The sequence below is a fragment of the Giraffa tippelskirchi genome, chromosome 3, assembly GCF_054371585.1.
Source record: "Giraffa tippelskirchi isolate mGirTip1 chromosome 3, T2T-mGirTip1v1.2.pri, whole genome shotgun sequence".
Taxonomy (NCBI): Eukaryota; Metazoa; Chordata; class Mammalia; order Artiodactyla; family Giraffidae; genus Giraffa; species Giraffa tippelskirchi.
Genome location: NC_137277.1, coordinates 126207358 through 126221959, shown reverse-complemented (window position 1 = coordinate 126221959; position 14602 = coordinate 126207358). Strand labels below are relative to the sequence as shown.

Below are 14602 nucleotides of genomic sequence, written 5' to 3'. Positions count from 1 at the left end.
TGTTAATATTTTCTAAGTTAAGATGTTGGGGATCGTTTCAACTTGAGGAGAGTTTCAACCATTGCTGAAAACTTTGGTTTATGTCTAGATAATACAGTGATGAAACCAAAAGACTTTTGCATTTATAAGTATTGCTCAGAGATCAGAGTATTATATAAGCATTTTATTTCATGAATCAATTTATTATGGTCAGTATTTAGGAATATTTCCTTAGAATAGACTCATAAAATAGAATTACCCAATGAAAGATATATGAACATTTTAAAGCTTTGAATCACTTTGCTAAACTGATTTTCAAAAATGGTGTTACCTTTGGCAATACCCTAATATGAAAAACTGCTTAGGAAGAAGAAGGTACAGAGAAGTGGGCTAAATGTTTGATGAATAACAAATAATTGCTTCTGTTTGGAGTTACTATCATTTTTCAGGAAATGTAATATTCAATTTACATATTATAGCCTTAATGCTCATCTTGGTTTTTAAAATATATATTATTACTGCCATTTTAGAGATAACAAAACTAAGGTTGAGAAAGGTTTAATGTTGTTGTTGCTTAGTTACTAAGTCGTATCTGACTCTTTTGTGACCCCATGGACTGTAGCCCGCCAGGTTCCTCTGTCCATGGGATTTTCCAGGCAAGCATACTGGAGTGGGGGGGGGTGCCATTTCCTTCTCCAGGGAATCTTCCTGACCCAGGGATCGAACCTCCATCTCCTGCATTGGGAGGCAGATTCTTTACCCCCGAGTCACCTGGGAAGCCCTTGAAGGGCTTAATATCTGTCTCCAAAATCACATAGCTATTAAATGTTAGAGCCAGAATTTGAAACCAGATCTCTTAATCATCCCTATGCCAAAATTTCTGTTCTGGCTAGCTTTTGCTGCATAACAAATTAGCTCGAAATCCAGTGAGTTTAATCAGCCACTGTTTTACTATATCTCAGAATTTTCTGGATCAAGACTTTGGCCAAGGCTTGGCTAGGCAGTGCTTTTCCTCTGCATGGAATTAGCTGGGCCAGTTCATGTGGACATGAAGTATCCACTTCAGAGATGGCTCATTCAAACAATTGCAAGTAAGTGCTGGCTGTTGACTGGAAAGTCAGGGAATACCATCAGTTGAGGGTCTTAGTTTTTTCATACATGGACTTCTACACTAGGGTAATTGAGTTTTTTCACCGTATTGAAACTGGATTCCAAGTATAAGTATTCTAAAAGACAGGATGTAGAAGTTGATAGTCTCTTAAGACCTAGGCACTAAAAGTGGCACAGAACCATTTCTACAAGATTCAATTGTTCAGAGCTTCAAAGGAAAAACATACAGACATAGACCCCTACATAAGTGTCAAACAATTAGCAGCATCTTTATCACATTTCCTAAAATAGAGTACTGAAAATACATATATTCAAGTTATCCATCATATATAATCATTCCAGAGTGATTCATGGACACTAAGACTTCGATGTTGTCTTCATCATTATAAGAAATATTATATTTCATTCTACTTTCTGTAACTTTGTGTATGAATTATTTTGAGAAAAATTAAGACATTTTCTTAAGATTTTACTATAAAGTCTTTACTTCAGAAACATGAAGTGGTCAGAGAAAACACTGAATCATGGAAAGGGTACTATTTGCATTTTTAGCTTTCTCTTTTTGCCCTCTGACCTGGCATGTAAGTCACCAGCAGGAAGCTGCAATTTGAGAAGCGGCAACTCTCTGAATTTAAGACATGGTTTCCAGATGACAGCAGTTAGTTAAATATTGCTTTTTCATCAGTAAAGCACTGCAAAAGCACGTGTTTCAGTACGTAACTACGCAAGAGAGCCCCAGTTCTCCCAACTACAGGATAAAACTGGCCTGGGTCCATCGATGCCTTTAATCTAGTTAGACTTCAAATGAGGTTTCCATTTTATAAATCCACATAGACCTCATTCTAAGCCAATACAGGTGTATCTGGCTTTCTGGCAACTAGAAACATTGCTGACATATTTCCACTCCATTAAAAATCCTCCTTCCCCCTACACCTGTGTTGAGACCCTGCACTCATGGTTGGCTGAGTATACTCTTTTCAGGAGTTCACTAAAGCACCACATCCATTTTCCAGATTAAGCAAATATGAAAAGCCAATGTAATTCCTATATATCCACCTACTCTTCTGATCTGAAGAAATCTCCCTTGGAGACTCTCCAGAGAATCCATGCTCTTCCTTCTGCCTGTGCCCAACTAAGTTTCAGGGTTCTGAAAGTGAGGCCAACTCAGAAAAACATCCACAGAGTAACAGATGAAAAAAATAAAAAACTGGGCTTCATTAATAGTGCAGTCGAAATCCCCTGTATGAATCTATCTCTATTTGCATGGCAGACACAGGATGAGTGTACGAGGATATGCGTGACCGAGAACATCACACTATAGATTCAGATCTGTAATTTAAGGGTTATCTGCTGTTCCCAACATTGTCACAGTAAATGAAATGTTTTGAACAACATGTACACATTTGAAAATATATTCACAGAGGGACTGTTAGCCCCTCCTAGATCAGAAACTACAAATGTGGGTTAGGATTATGATTGCTGGTACTGAGAACACCATGGAGAGATGACAAGTCAGAGATAGGCTTCAGTTGCCCAGGTTTTCACAATTTTTATTTATCTCAGACTCTAACCATTTCTCCCCTTGCCTACACCCACGTCACCCTGCAACACAAAATAAGATGAAAATATCCTTGAATCCCTTCTCCCCTCTGCATAGTAGGCTAAAGCTTGGGCAAAAGGCTAATCAAGTTCTCTCTGCATCATGAAGTTATGAAAGTTAATGCTACCAACTATCTTTCCAACATTAAGAAAAAAAAATGTAATCTAGGGTGTCCTAATGATGCTCTGTTTAGCAACTTCATATTTTCCTAACGATGGCTTCTGTGGAGAGTAGTAACAGTTTTATAGTGTAATTCAGAGAAGAATAAAGAACTAATTCAGGCTTTGTTTTATTTAGCTACAAAATTAAAGCACTAGAACTCATCACTTAAAGGATTTCATTGCACCTGAACATATACTCAGAAAGGTTCTTTACCGCTATCGAATGCTCAAAAAGGAATATCTTGCTTTATAATATTATATATATATATATATATATATATACACACACACACACACACATATCAACATAACTCTTCTTATGATGTAAGTATTAACAATTAATGAAAACAAAAATATATATATATTTGCAACCATATATCTGATTAAAAGGTAGGGTGGTGTAATTTTTTTTTCAGTGTAATTGTACTTTCCTGGGCTCCAAAGTCACTGTGGATAGTGACTGCAGCCATGAAATTAAGAGACACTTGCTCCTTGGAAGAAAAGCTATGACAAACCTAGACAGTGTATTAAAAAGCAGAGATATCACTTTGCTGACAAAGATCCACACGGTCAAATCTATGGTTTTTCCAGTAGTGGTGTACAGATATGAGAGTTGGACCACAAGCAAGGCTGAGTGCCAAAGAATTGATGGTTTCAAACCATGGTACTGGAGAAGACTCTTGAGAGTCCCTTGGACTACAAGGAGATAAAACCAGTCCATCCTAAAGGAAATCAACCCTGAATATTTATTGCAAGGATTGTTGCTGAAGCTAAATCTCCAATACTTTGGCCATTTGGTGCAAAGAGTTGACTCACTGGAAAAGACCCTCATGCTTGGAAAGATTGAGGACAGGAGGAGAAGAGGGCAACATAGGATGAGATGGATAGATGGCATCACCGACTTAATGGACATGAGTTTGAGCAAACTTTATTTTTTTTTAAATAAATTTATTTATTTTAGTTGGGGGCTAATTACTTTACAATATTGTAGTAGTTTTTGCCATACATTGACATGAATCAGCCATGGGTTTACATGTGTTCCCCTTCCTGGACCCCCCTCCCACCTCCCTCCCCATCCCATCCCTCTGGGTCATCCCATTGCCCCAGCCCTGATGCATTTGTCTCATGCATCGAACCTGGAATGATGTTCTGTTTCACATATGATAATATACATGTTTCAATGCTATTCTCCCAGAACGTCCCACCCTCACCTTCTCCCTCAGAGTCCATAAGATTGTTCTATGCATCTGTGTCTCTTATTCTATCTTGCATATAGGGTTATCGTTACCATCTTTCAAATTCCATATATATGCATTAGTATACTGTATTGGTGTTTTTCTTTCTGGCTTACTTCACTCTGTATAATGGGCTCCAGTTTCATCCATCTCAGTAGAACCGATTCAAATGTATTTTTTTTAATGGCTGAGTAATATTCCATTGTGCATATGTACCACAGCTTCCTTATCCATTCGTCTGCTGATGGACATCTAGGTTGCTTCCATGTCCTGGCTATTGTAAACAGTGCTGCGATGAACATTGGGGTACACGCGTCTCTTTCAATTCTGGTTTCTTCGGTGTGTATGCCCAGCAGTGGGATTGCTGGGTCATATGGCAGTTCTATTCCCAGTTTTTTAAGGAATCTCCACACTGTTCTCCATAGTGGCTGTACTAGTTTGCATTCCCACCAACAGTGTAAGAGGGTTCCTTTTTCTCCACACCCTCTCCAGCATTTATTGCTTATAGACTTTTGGATAGCAGCCATTCTGACTGGTGTGAAATGATACCTCATTGTGGTTTTGATTTGCATTTCTCTAATAATGAGTGATGTTGAGCATCTTTTCATGTGTTTGTTAGCCATCTGTATGTCTTCTTTGGAGAAATGTCTGTTTAGTTCTTTGGCCCATTTTTTGATTGGGTCGTTTATTTTTCTGGAATTCAGCTGCAGAAGTTGCTTGTATATTTTTGAGATTAATTGTTTGTCTGTTGCTTCGTTTGCTATTATTTTCTCCCATTCTGAAGGATGTCTTTTCACCTTGCTTATAGTTTCCTTTGTTGTGCAAAAGCTTTTAATTTTAATTAGGTCCCATTTGTTTATTTTTGCTTTTATTTCCAATATTCTGGGAGGTGGGTCATGGAGGATCCTGCTGTGATTTATGTCGGAGAGTGTTTTGCCTATGTTTTCCTCTAGGAGTTTTATAGTTTCTGGTCTTACGTTTAGATCTTTAATCCATTTTGAGTTTATTTTTGTGTATGGTGTTAGGAAGTGTTCTAGTTTCATTCTTTTACAAGTGGTTGACCAGTTTTCCCAGCACCACTTGTTAAAGAGATTGTCTTTTCTCCATTGTATATTCTTGCCTCCTTTGTCGAAGATAAGGTGTCCATAGGTGCGTGGGTTTATCTCTGGGCTTTCTATTTTGTTCCATTGATCTATATTCTATCTTTGTGCAAGTACCATACTGTCTTGATGACTGTGGCTTTGTAGTAGAGCCTGAAGTCAGGCAGGTTGATTCCTCCAGTTCCATTCTTCTTTCTCAAGATTGCTTTGGCTATTCAAGGTTTCTTATATTTCCATACAAATTGTGAGATGATTTGTTCTAATTCTGTGAAAAATACCATTGGTAGCTTGATAGGGATTGCATTGAATCTATAGATTGCTTTGTGTAGTATACTCATTTTCACTATATTAATTCTTCCAATCCATGAACACGGTATATTTCTCCATCTGTTTGTGTCCTCTTTGATTTCTTTCATCAGTGTTTTATAGTTTTCTATATATAAGTCTTTTGTTTCTTTAGGTAGATATATTCCTAAGTATTTTATTCTTTTTGTTGCAATGGTGAATGGTATTGTTTCCTTAATTTCTCTTTCTGTTTTCTCATTATTGGAGTATAGGAATGCAAGGGATTTCTGTGTGTTAATTTTATATCCTGTAACTTTACTATATTCATTGATTAGCTCTAGTAATTTTCTGGTAGAATCTTTAGGGTTTTCTATGTAGAGGATCATGTCATCTGCAAACAGTGAGAGTTTTACTTCTTCTTTCCCTATCTGGATTCCTTTTATTTCTTTTTCTGCTCTGATTGCTGTGGCCAAAACTTCCAAAGCTATGTTGAATAGTAGTGGTGAAAGTGGGCATCCTTGCCTCGTTCCCGACTTTAGGGGAAATGCTTTCAATTTTTCACCATTGAGGATAATGTTTGCTGTGGGTTTGTCATATATAGCTTTTATTATGTTGAGGTATGTTCCTTCTATTCCAGCTTTCTGGAGGGTTTCTATCATAAATGGATGTTGAATTTTGTCAAAGGCTTTTTCTGCATCTATTGAGATAATCATATGGTTTTTATCTTTCAATTTGTTAATGTGGTGTATTACATTGATTGATTTGTGGATGTTAAAGAAATCTTGCATTCCTGGGATAAAGCCCACTTGGTCATGGTTTTCATAAATGGATGTTGAATTTTGTCAAAGGCTTTTTCTGCATCTATTGAGATAATCATATGGTTTTTAACTTTCAATTTGTTAATGTGGTGTATTACATTGATTGATTTGTGGATGTTAAAGAAACCTTGCATTCCTGGGATAAAGCCCACTTGGTCATGATGTATGATCTTTTTAATATGATGTTGGATTCTGTTTGCTAGAATTTTATTAAGGATTTTTGCATCTATGTTCATCAGTGATATTGGCTTCTAGTTTTCTTTTTTTGTGGCATCTTTGTCTGGTTTTGGAATTAGGGTGATGGTGGCCTCATAGAATGAGTTTGGAAGTTTACCATCTTCTGCAATTTTCTGGAAGAGTTTGAGTAGGATAGGTGTTAGCTCTTCTCTAAATTTTTGGTAGAATTCTGCTGTGAAGCTGTCTGGTCCTGGGCTTTTGTTTGCTGGAAGATTTCTGATTACAGTTTCGATTTCCGTGCTTGTGATGGGTCTGTTAAGATCTTCTATTTCTTCATGGTTCAGTTTTGGAAAGTTATACTTTTCTAAGAATTTGTCCATTTCTTCCAAGTTGTCCATTTTATTGGCATATAGCTGTTGGTAGTAGTCTCTTATGATCCTTTGTATTTCTGTGGAGTCTGTTGTGATCTCTCCATTTTCATTTCTAATTTTGTTGATCTGATTATTCTCCCGTTGTTTCTTGATGAGTCTGGCTAATGGCTTGTCAATTTTGTTTATCTTCTCAAAAAACCAGCTTTTAGTTTTGTTGATTTTTGCTATGGTCTCTTTTGTTTCTTTTGCATTTATTTCTGCCCTAATTTTTAAGATTTCTTTCCTTCTACTGAACCTGGGATTCTTCATTTCTTCCTTCTCTAGTTGCTTTAGGTGTAGAGTTAGTTGATTTATTTGATTTTTTTCTTGTTTCTTGAGGTACGCCTGTATTGCTATGACCCTTCCCCTTAGCATTGTTTTTACAGTGTCCCATAGGTTTTGGGTTGTTGTGTTTTCATTTTCATTCGTTTCTATGCATAATTTGATTTCTTTTTTGATTTCATCTGTGATTTGTTGGTTATTCAGAAGTGTGTGGTTTAGCCTCCATATGTTGGAATTTTTAATAGTTTTTTTCCTGTAATTGAGGTCTAATCTTACTGCATTGTGGTCAGAGAAGATGGCTGGGATGATTTCAATTTTTCGGAATTTACCAAGGCTAGATTTATGGCCCAGGATGTGATCTATCCTGGAGAAAGTTCCGTGTGCACTTGAGAAAAAGGTGAAATTGGTTGTTTTGGGGTGGAAAGTCCTGTAAATATCAGTTAAATCTAATTTGTCTATTGTATCATTTAAAGTTTGTGTTTCCTTGTTAATTTTCTGTTTAGTTGATCTACCCATATGTGTGAGTGGAGTATTAAAGCCTCCCACTATTATTGTGTTATTATTAATTTCCCCTTTCATACTTGTTAGTATTTGCCTTATACATTGCGGTGCTCCTATGTTGGGTGCATATATATTTATAATTGTTACATCTTCTTCTTGGATTGACCCTTTGATCATTATGTAGTGTCCTTCTTTGTCCCTTTTCACAGCCTTTATTTTAAAGTCTATTTTATCTGAAATGAGTATTGCGACTCCTGATTTCTTTTGGTCTCCGTTTGCATGAAATATGTTTTTCATCCCTTCACTTTCAGTCTGTATGTGTCCCTAGTTTTGAGGTGGGTCTCTTGTAGACAGCATATATAGGGGTCTTGTTTTTGTATCCATTCAGCCAGCCTTTGTCTTTTGGTTAGGGCATTCAACCCATTTACATTTAAGGTAATTATTGATAAGTATGATCCCGTTGCCATTTACTTTGTTGTTTTGAGTTCGTGTTTAAACGTCCCTTCTGTGTTTCCTGTTTAGAGAAGATCCTTTAGCATTTGTTGGAGAGCTGGTTTGGTGGTGCTGAATTCCCTCAGCTCTTGCTTGTCTGTAAAGCTTTTGAATTCTCCTTCATATCTGAATGAGATCCTTGCTGGGTACAGTAACCTGGGCTGTAGATTATTCTCTTTCATTACTTTAAGTATGTCCTGCCATTCCCTTCTAGCCTGAAGAGTTTCTATTGAAAGATCAGCTGTTATCCTTATGGGGATCCCCTTGTGTGTTATTTGTTGTTTTTCCCTTGCTGCTTTTAATATTTGTTCTTTGTGTTTGATCTTTGTTAATTTGATTAATATGTGTCTTGGGGTGTTTCGCCTTGGGTTTATCCTGTTTGGGACTCTCTGGGTTTCTTAGACTTCTGTGACTATTTCCTTCCTCATTTTAGGAAAATTTTCAACTATTATCTCCTCGAGTTTTTTCATGGCCTTTCCTTTCATCTTCTTCTTCTGGGACTCCTATGATTCGAATGTTGGGGCGTTTCATATTGTCCCAGAGGTCCCGGAGGTTTTCCTCATTTCTTTTGATTCTTTTTTCTTTTTTCCTCTCTGCTTCGTTTATTTCCATCATTCTATCTTCTACCTCACTTATCCTATCTTCTGCCTCCGTTATTCTACTGTTGGTTCCCTCCAGAGTGTCTTTTATCTCCTTTATTTCATTATTCATTATATATTGACTTCTTTTTATTTCTTCTAGGTCCTCGATAAACATTTCTTGCATCTTCTCAATCCTTGTCTCCAGGCTATTTATCTGTAACTCCATTTTGCTTTCAAGATTTTGGATCATTTTTATTATCATTATTCTAAATTCTTTTTTAGATAGATTCCCTATCTCCTCCTCTTTTGTTTGGTTTGGTGGGCATTTCTCATTTTCCCTTGCTTGCTGAGTATTTCTCTGCCTTTTCATCTTGTTTAGATTGCTGTGTTAGGCGTGGCCTTTCTATATTCTGGTAGTTTGAAGTTCCTCTTTATTGTGGAGGTTCCTCACTGTGGGTGGGGTTGGACGGGTGGCTTGTCAAGGTTTCCTGGATGAGGGAGCTTGTGTCAGTGTTCTGGTGGGTGGAGCTGGATTTCTTCTCTCTAGAGTGCAATGGAGTGTCCAGTATTGAGTTTTGAGATGTCTATGGATTTGGTGTGCCTCTGGACAGCCTGTATATTGATGCTCAGGGTTATGTTTCTGCGTTGCTGGAGAATTTGCGTGGTATGTCTTGCTCTGGAACTTATTGGCTCTTGGGTGGAGCTTGGTTTCAGTGTATATGTGGAGGCTATTGGATGATCTCTTATTAATTAATGTTTCTCCTGGCTTTCAGTCTTATTCTTGCAGTAGCTTCAAGACTTCTCCATCCACAGAGCATCGATAATAAAACTTTTACGTTAATGGTGAAAAGATTCTCCACAGTAAGGGATACCCAGAAAGGTTCACTGAGTTACATGGAGAGGTGAAGGGGGGGGGGGGGAGATTGAGGTGACCAGGAGGAGAAGAGGGGGACTCAAACGTGGAGAGAGCAGTCTAGCCAGTAAGCACTTCCCTCTGTGCTCTCCACAGTCTGGAACCCTCAGAGCGGTTCACAGAGATACAAAGAGAGTGGGGAGGAAGGTAATAGAGGTGAGCATGAGTAGAAAGGGAGGAATCAAGAGGGGAGAGAGAGATATGGGCAGTATTCTGTTCCCAAAGTGTTCTCCGGTACCCAGAACACCCTCAGAGATTCACAGAATTGGGTTGAGAAGAGAAGGAGGAGGGGGGGAGATAGAGGTTCCCTGGGGGAGAAGAAAGAGCGTCAATAGGGGGAGAGAGTAATCACAAGCCAGTAATCACACTCTTAAGTAAAAATGGGTACTAAAGATTGGATTCTTAAATGTACAAAATTGATATCAAATATGTAAAACAAAGGTTAAAAATCTGGAGTAGAGATTAGACTCTTACAAAACATACAATATAAAAAAAAAGAAAAAAAACAGTGTAAAAAGAAAAAAAAACAGTAAAACAGTAAAAAAAGAAACAGTAAAAAAAAGTAAAACAGGAAAGAAACAGTAAAAAAGAAAACATAAAAGGTATAATATATATGTATGCGGTTTGCTGTAAAAATAGGTGTGTTTTTTTTTTTTTGCAAGGTAATAGCGGGTTATGAAAATGAAAATTAAAGGTGTAATAGAGGACTTAAAGAAAAAGGAAAGAAAAAATTTTTAAAAAAATATTTAAAAAAATGATAATAGTAAAAATATATATCCCGGACTTTCTCTGGGGCTGTTGTGAGCAGTGTGGGGTCTGTTCCGTTTCAGATAGATCCTTGTTCCTGCTTATACTTTTCAAGATCTATAGGCCCCTTTCAATGCAGTCGGTGTTAACTACAGGGATTTGAATCTGTTGGCCTGTCACTTCCAACGGGCTTCCCTCTGTTTATTTGGCTTCTGTTTGGAGGTCTCTTCAGTATCTAGTTTCCGCCCTGCCACAAAGGGGCGGAGGTGGTCTCTTTAGGTTCGCTTGTTCAGTCGTGCTGTGGGGAGGGAGGAACACTGCAAACCTATATCACTGGCGTGTATGCGGAGAGCTCGCAGTGTCTCGGCCGCACTGGGTTCGCCCCCGCTCACAGCGTGTGTGCTTTCCCTGTCTACCCTGCTCAGGCTTCAGGTTACTCGGCCGGGGAGTGGGCCCTGAGATGTGTGCACTTCCCACGTCTAAGCCACTCAGGTTCAGGTTCCCGGTTACTCCACAAAGGCGCAGACTCAGTTGCGCCCGCGGTTTGTGCCGTTCCCGGTCGGAGCAGCTCAGGCAGCCAGGAGTTTGGCGAGCGCATTCTCCCCTGTTGGGGCGGTGCCGCTTATCACCTCCCTGGTCCCCGCCTCAGTTTACGGGCGCGCCCGGAACCGGTGTGCTTTGTGTCAGTTCTGGGGAGCTGGTCTCTGGCTGCGACCCTCCCGGAGGCTGGCGACCCTCCGGGATCTCAGGCAGTCTTTGCTTAGAAACTGGGAGCCTGTTTGCAGTTTGGTAGGGGGTGCCCTCTCTGGGGCCGAGTTTGCCCCTTTCCGGCTCTGGCGGGCCCCGCCTGCCTGCTGTGTCTGGCGGGGGGTGGGGCGGTCCGCAGCCGGCTAGCTCTCCTCTGCTGTCGCTCAGCCCTTTGTTCTGTGAGCGGGCCGGCAGTGCCTTAGATTTGAGCTTTTCGCGGGATAGTTTTCTCTCTCTGGCTTTCTCACAGTTTAGGTTACTATCTCACGTTAGCTACCTCAGATTACCCTCAGGGCATTCGGGCCCAGTCCTTACCCTAAGCAGTGCCGTCCGCTCCTCTCCGTTCAGCCCCCACTTGCTGGTAGCGGATGCAAGCGTCTGGGGTTCTTTGCTGGGCGTTGCCTTTAGGCACGTAATCTTTGGGTTTTATTTATTTTTTCTCCCAGTTATGTTGCCCTCCGAGATTCGAAATCTTCCCCCAAACCCGCCGGTGAGAGGGTTTCCTGGTGCTTGGAAATTTCCCCTCTTTTACGACTCCCTCCCCGGGACGGGTCTCCGTCCCTAACTCTTTAGTCTCTCTTTTTATCTTTTATAATTTCTCCTACCTGCTTTCGAAGATAATGAGCTGTCTTTCTGGATGCCTGACGTCCTCTGCCAGCATTCAGAAGTAGTTTTGTGAAGTTTGCTCAGCGTTCAGATGTTCTTTCTATAAATTTGTGGAGCAGAGAGTGGTCTCCCCATCCTATTCCTCCGCCATCTTAGCCCCCTCCCAGTTTGAGCAAACTTGAGGAGATCGTGAGGGACAGGGAAGCCTGAAATGCTGTAGTCGATGGAGTTGCAAAGAGTTGGACACAACTGAGCAACTGAAAAACAACTTTTTCTAAGCCCAAATTTTCTAGAACACAAAACCTGAGGCAAAATAGACATTTAATGTTTCATTAGGCATACAATTCCAAGAAAGTTAGATTAGAGAAAAAAGAAAATGAGGTGAAGAAGGAGGGAAAGCAAATATAAAATGATGAATTATGAATCTGGCCACTGCATAGCCTTAGCAGAAAGCACACCTGGTTGCTCAGTCACAGCACATCTTTTGAGAGGGCACTTAAACACTACATCTGGCAACAGCCCATCAGATAGAAGGAAGGAAAATAATTTATCCACAAGCTTCCCAATATCTTCTGTTTGTCATTAATCAAGACTTCCCTCTGGGGCCTATGAGAATACAGTTAACACCAGGCTAACTGGAAGGTCACTCAGCCGCATCTAACAATAAACCATGGCCAAGCAAATCTGATGAGGTTTGTGAATTTGAACCAACACAAGTGTAAGGAAATACTTGCAGGTGGCCTTAAAGGACACTACTGTAGCACTGTTTTTACAAAGAAAATTGAAAAAAAAAAAAGGCTGAATATACATTTTAATAATTAATAATAGTAGTAATAATATCTATTATTAGGATAATAGTAAATATATAATGGTACATGTAAAGTCACTTCAGTTGTGTACAACTCTCTGTGACCCATGGACTGTAGCCTTCCAATCTCCTCTGTTCATGGAATTCTCCAGGCAAGAATACTGAAGTGGGTTGCATGCTCTCCCCAGGGGACCTTCCAGACTCAGGGATCAAACCCCCATCTCCTGTGGTTCCTGAATTGCAGGCAGATTCTTTACTGCTGAGCCACCAGAGAAGCCCTAAATATATTATGGCACACTTATATAATGGATAAATTCAAAAGAATGAATAGATCTACAGCTACTTACCCAAAAATATATCCAGGCCTTATTAAATTTTTTAAAAAGTCAGAGAATTATACATATATCACAATCCACTTTACTGTAAAATGAAAAACTATGTGAATTTACATCCATATCTATATGTTGTTTGTTGTTGTTTTAGTTGCTAAGTCACGTCTGACTCTTTTGTGACCCCATGGACTGTAGCCTGCCAGGCTCTTCTGTCCATGAGATTTCCCAGGTAAGAATACTGGAGTAGGTTGCCATTTCCTTCTCCAGGGGATCCTCCTGACCCCAGGATTGAACCCATATCTCCTGCATTGGCAGGCTGATTCTTTATCACTGAACCACCTGGGAAGCCGTTCCATATCTATATATCTAAATGCATATCTATATCTATGTCCATATCTATATATTTAATCTACATCTCTCTAATATGTATATACATATGAGATAAATAGAAAAATGTTTACTAAGACACTCATCAAAAATGTTACTGGCTACAACTAAAGAGAGGAGTGGGCATGTGCATTATCCTTTGTAGAGGAACTTCACATTTATTCTAATAATTTTTATATAATTTGAACATTGTTAAGTTAATAAATAATTTAAAGGAAGAAGTGGAAGAAGGTGGAGAGAGTTATGGAGGAGGATGGAATACAGGATTGGGATCCAAATTTTACTATGTCTGAATTCTAATAGGGTCACCAATCCCATCCAAGCCATGTTAGGCACTTCCTCTTGAGGCCTGCCTTCTGAGTTCCAATCCTAATACTACCAGCGATGATTCTTAAAATTTTTGTTTTTGAAAAGGTTGGATGATATGTTTTAATATTATGATATAATGATATGAATGAGAGATCCACTATGGAGATGAAACAGAGCTTGAATGACTTTTGATGAAAGTTACAGATCAAAAGAATGCCCCCAACAAATCATGAAAAGAAGGTCCTGAAGAGCATATGAGTGAAACAGAAAGAGTATTCCAGACAAACCTCAGTTGTCTAACACCAGACAAATCAAGCCATCTCAGTTGCACGTGGTCTCAAGTAATGAGGGTAGTAAAGGACAAGGTACGCAAAAGAGCGGAATGAGCTAATGATTGTTCAGAGGGTTGAAAAGTTTGCTGAAGCAATCTAGGTAAAATATGCTTTACAAGGCATCCTAAGTGACAGCAATGAGAAAACCTACAACCATCCTCACCTAACACAGAGTCGAGGGAGATAAGAGCTCCCTTGAAGAGTGAGGCATTGGCCTCATTTTTTCCAATAACTTCTATCTACACAAATAAAGAAAACATATTTCTGCTAATGGTAAATAAAAGATCTCATTCTGAAGTAGCTCCAACTATAGTAAATGTGATCATTTAACTCAATACAGTCAGTGATGCCAACATATTCCAAGCTGTCTCATGTGTCTTCTGAGTCACTAATTTTTTCAAAGGTCATTGAATTTTAAAGCAGAGATAGATCTTAAAGACTATCTTATAAACTTTTTATTTTTAAAGTGAAAAACAAAATACAGGCACAGAGAGTGGTGGAATGCAGTCTCACTCGAATGGAGGGGTCAAAAGACTGAGGTGTGATCCTAGCTCTCCCCTGATGACTTACACTACCTTTGTGTGCTTAGTCGCTCAGTTGTATCTGACTCTTTGCGACCCCATGGATTGCAGTCTGCCAGACTCCTCTGTCCATGGGATTTTTCAGGCAAGAATACTGGAGTGGGTAGCC

General features: G+C 39.3%; 1 long non-coding RNA gene across 2 annotated transcripts in view; it reads right to left on the bottom strand.

The window, feature by feature from the left end:
- LOC145541809 (uncharacterized) overlaps positions 1-14602 on the bottom strand; it is a 474179-nt gene that overhangs the window by 202170 nt on the left and 257407 nt on the right. Inside the window, exon 1 of one of the 2 annotated variants that reach the window (XR_014079306.1) lies at positions 11744-11909. The exons of the other annotated variant lie outside the window; for it this stretch is intronic. This is a non-coding gene — a long non-coding RNA (uncharacterized LOC145541809). Of the gene's footprint in view, positions 1-11743; positions 11910-14602 lie in introns of those variants that run through there. 2 annotated transcript variants of the gene reach the window in all.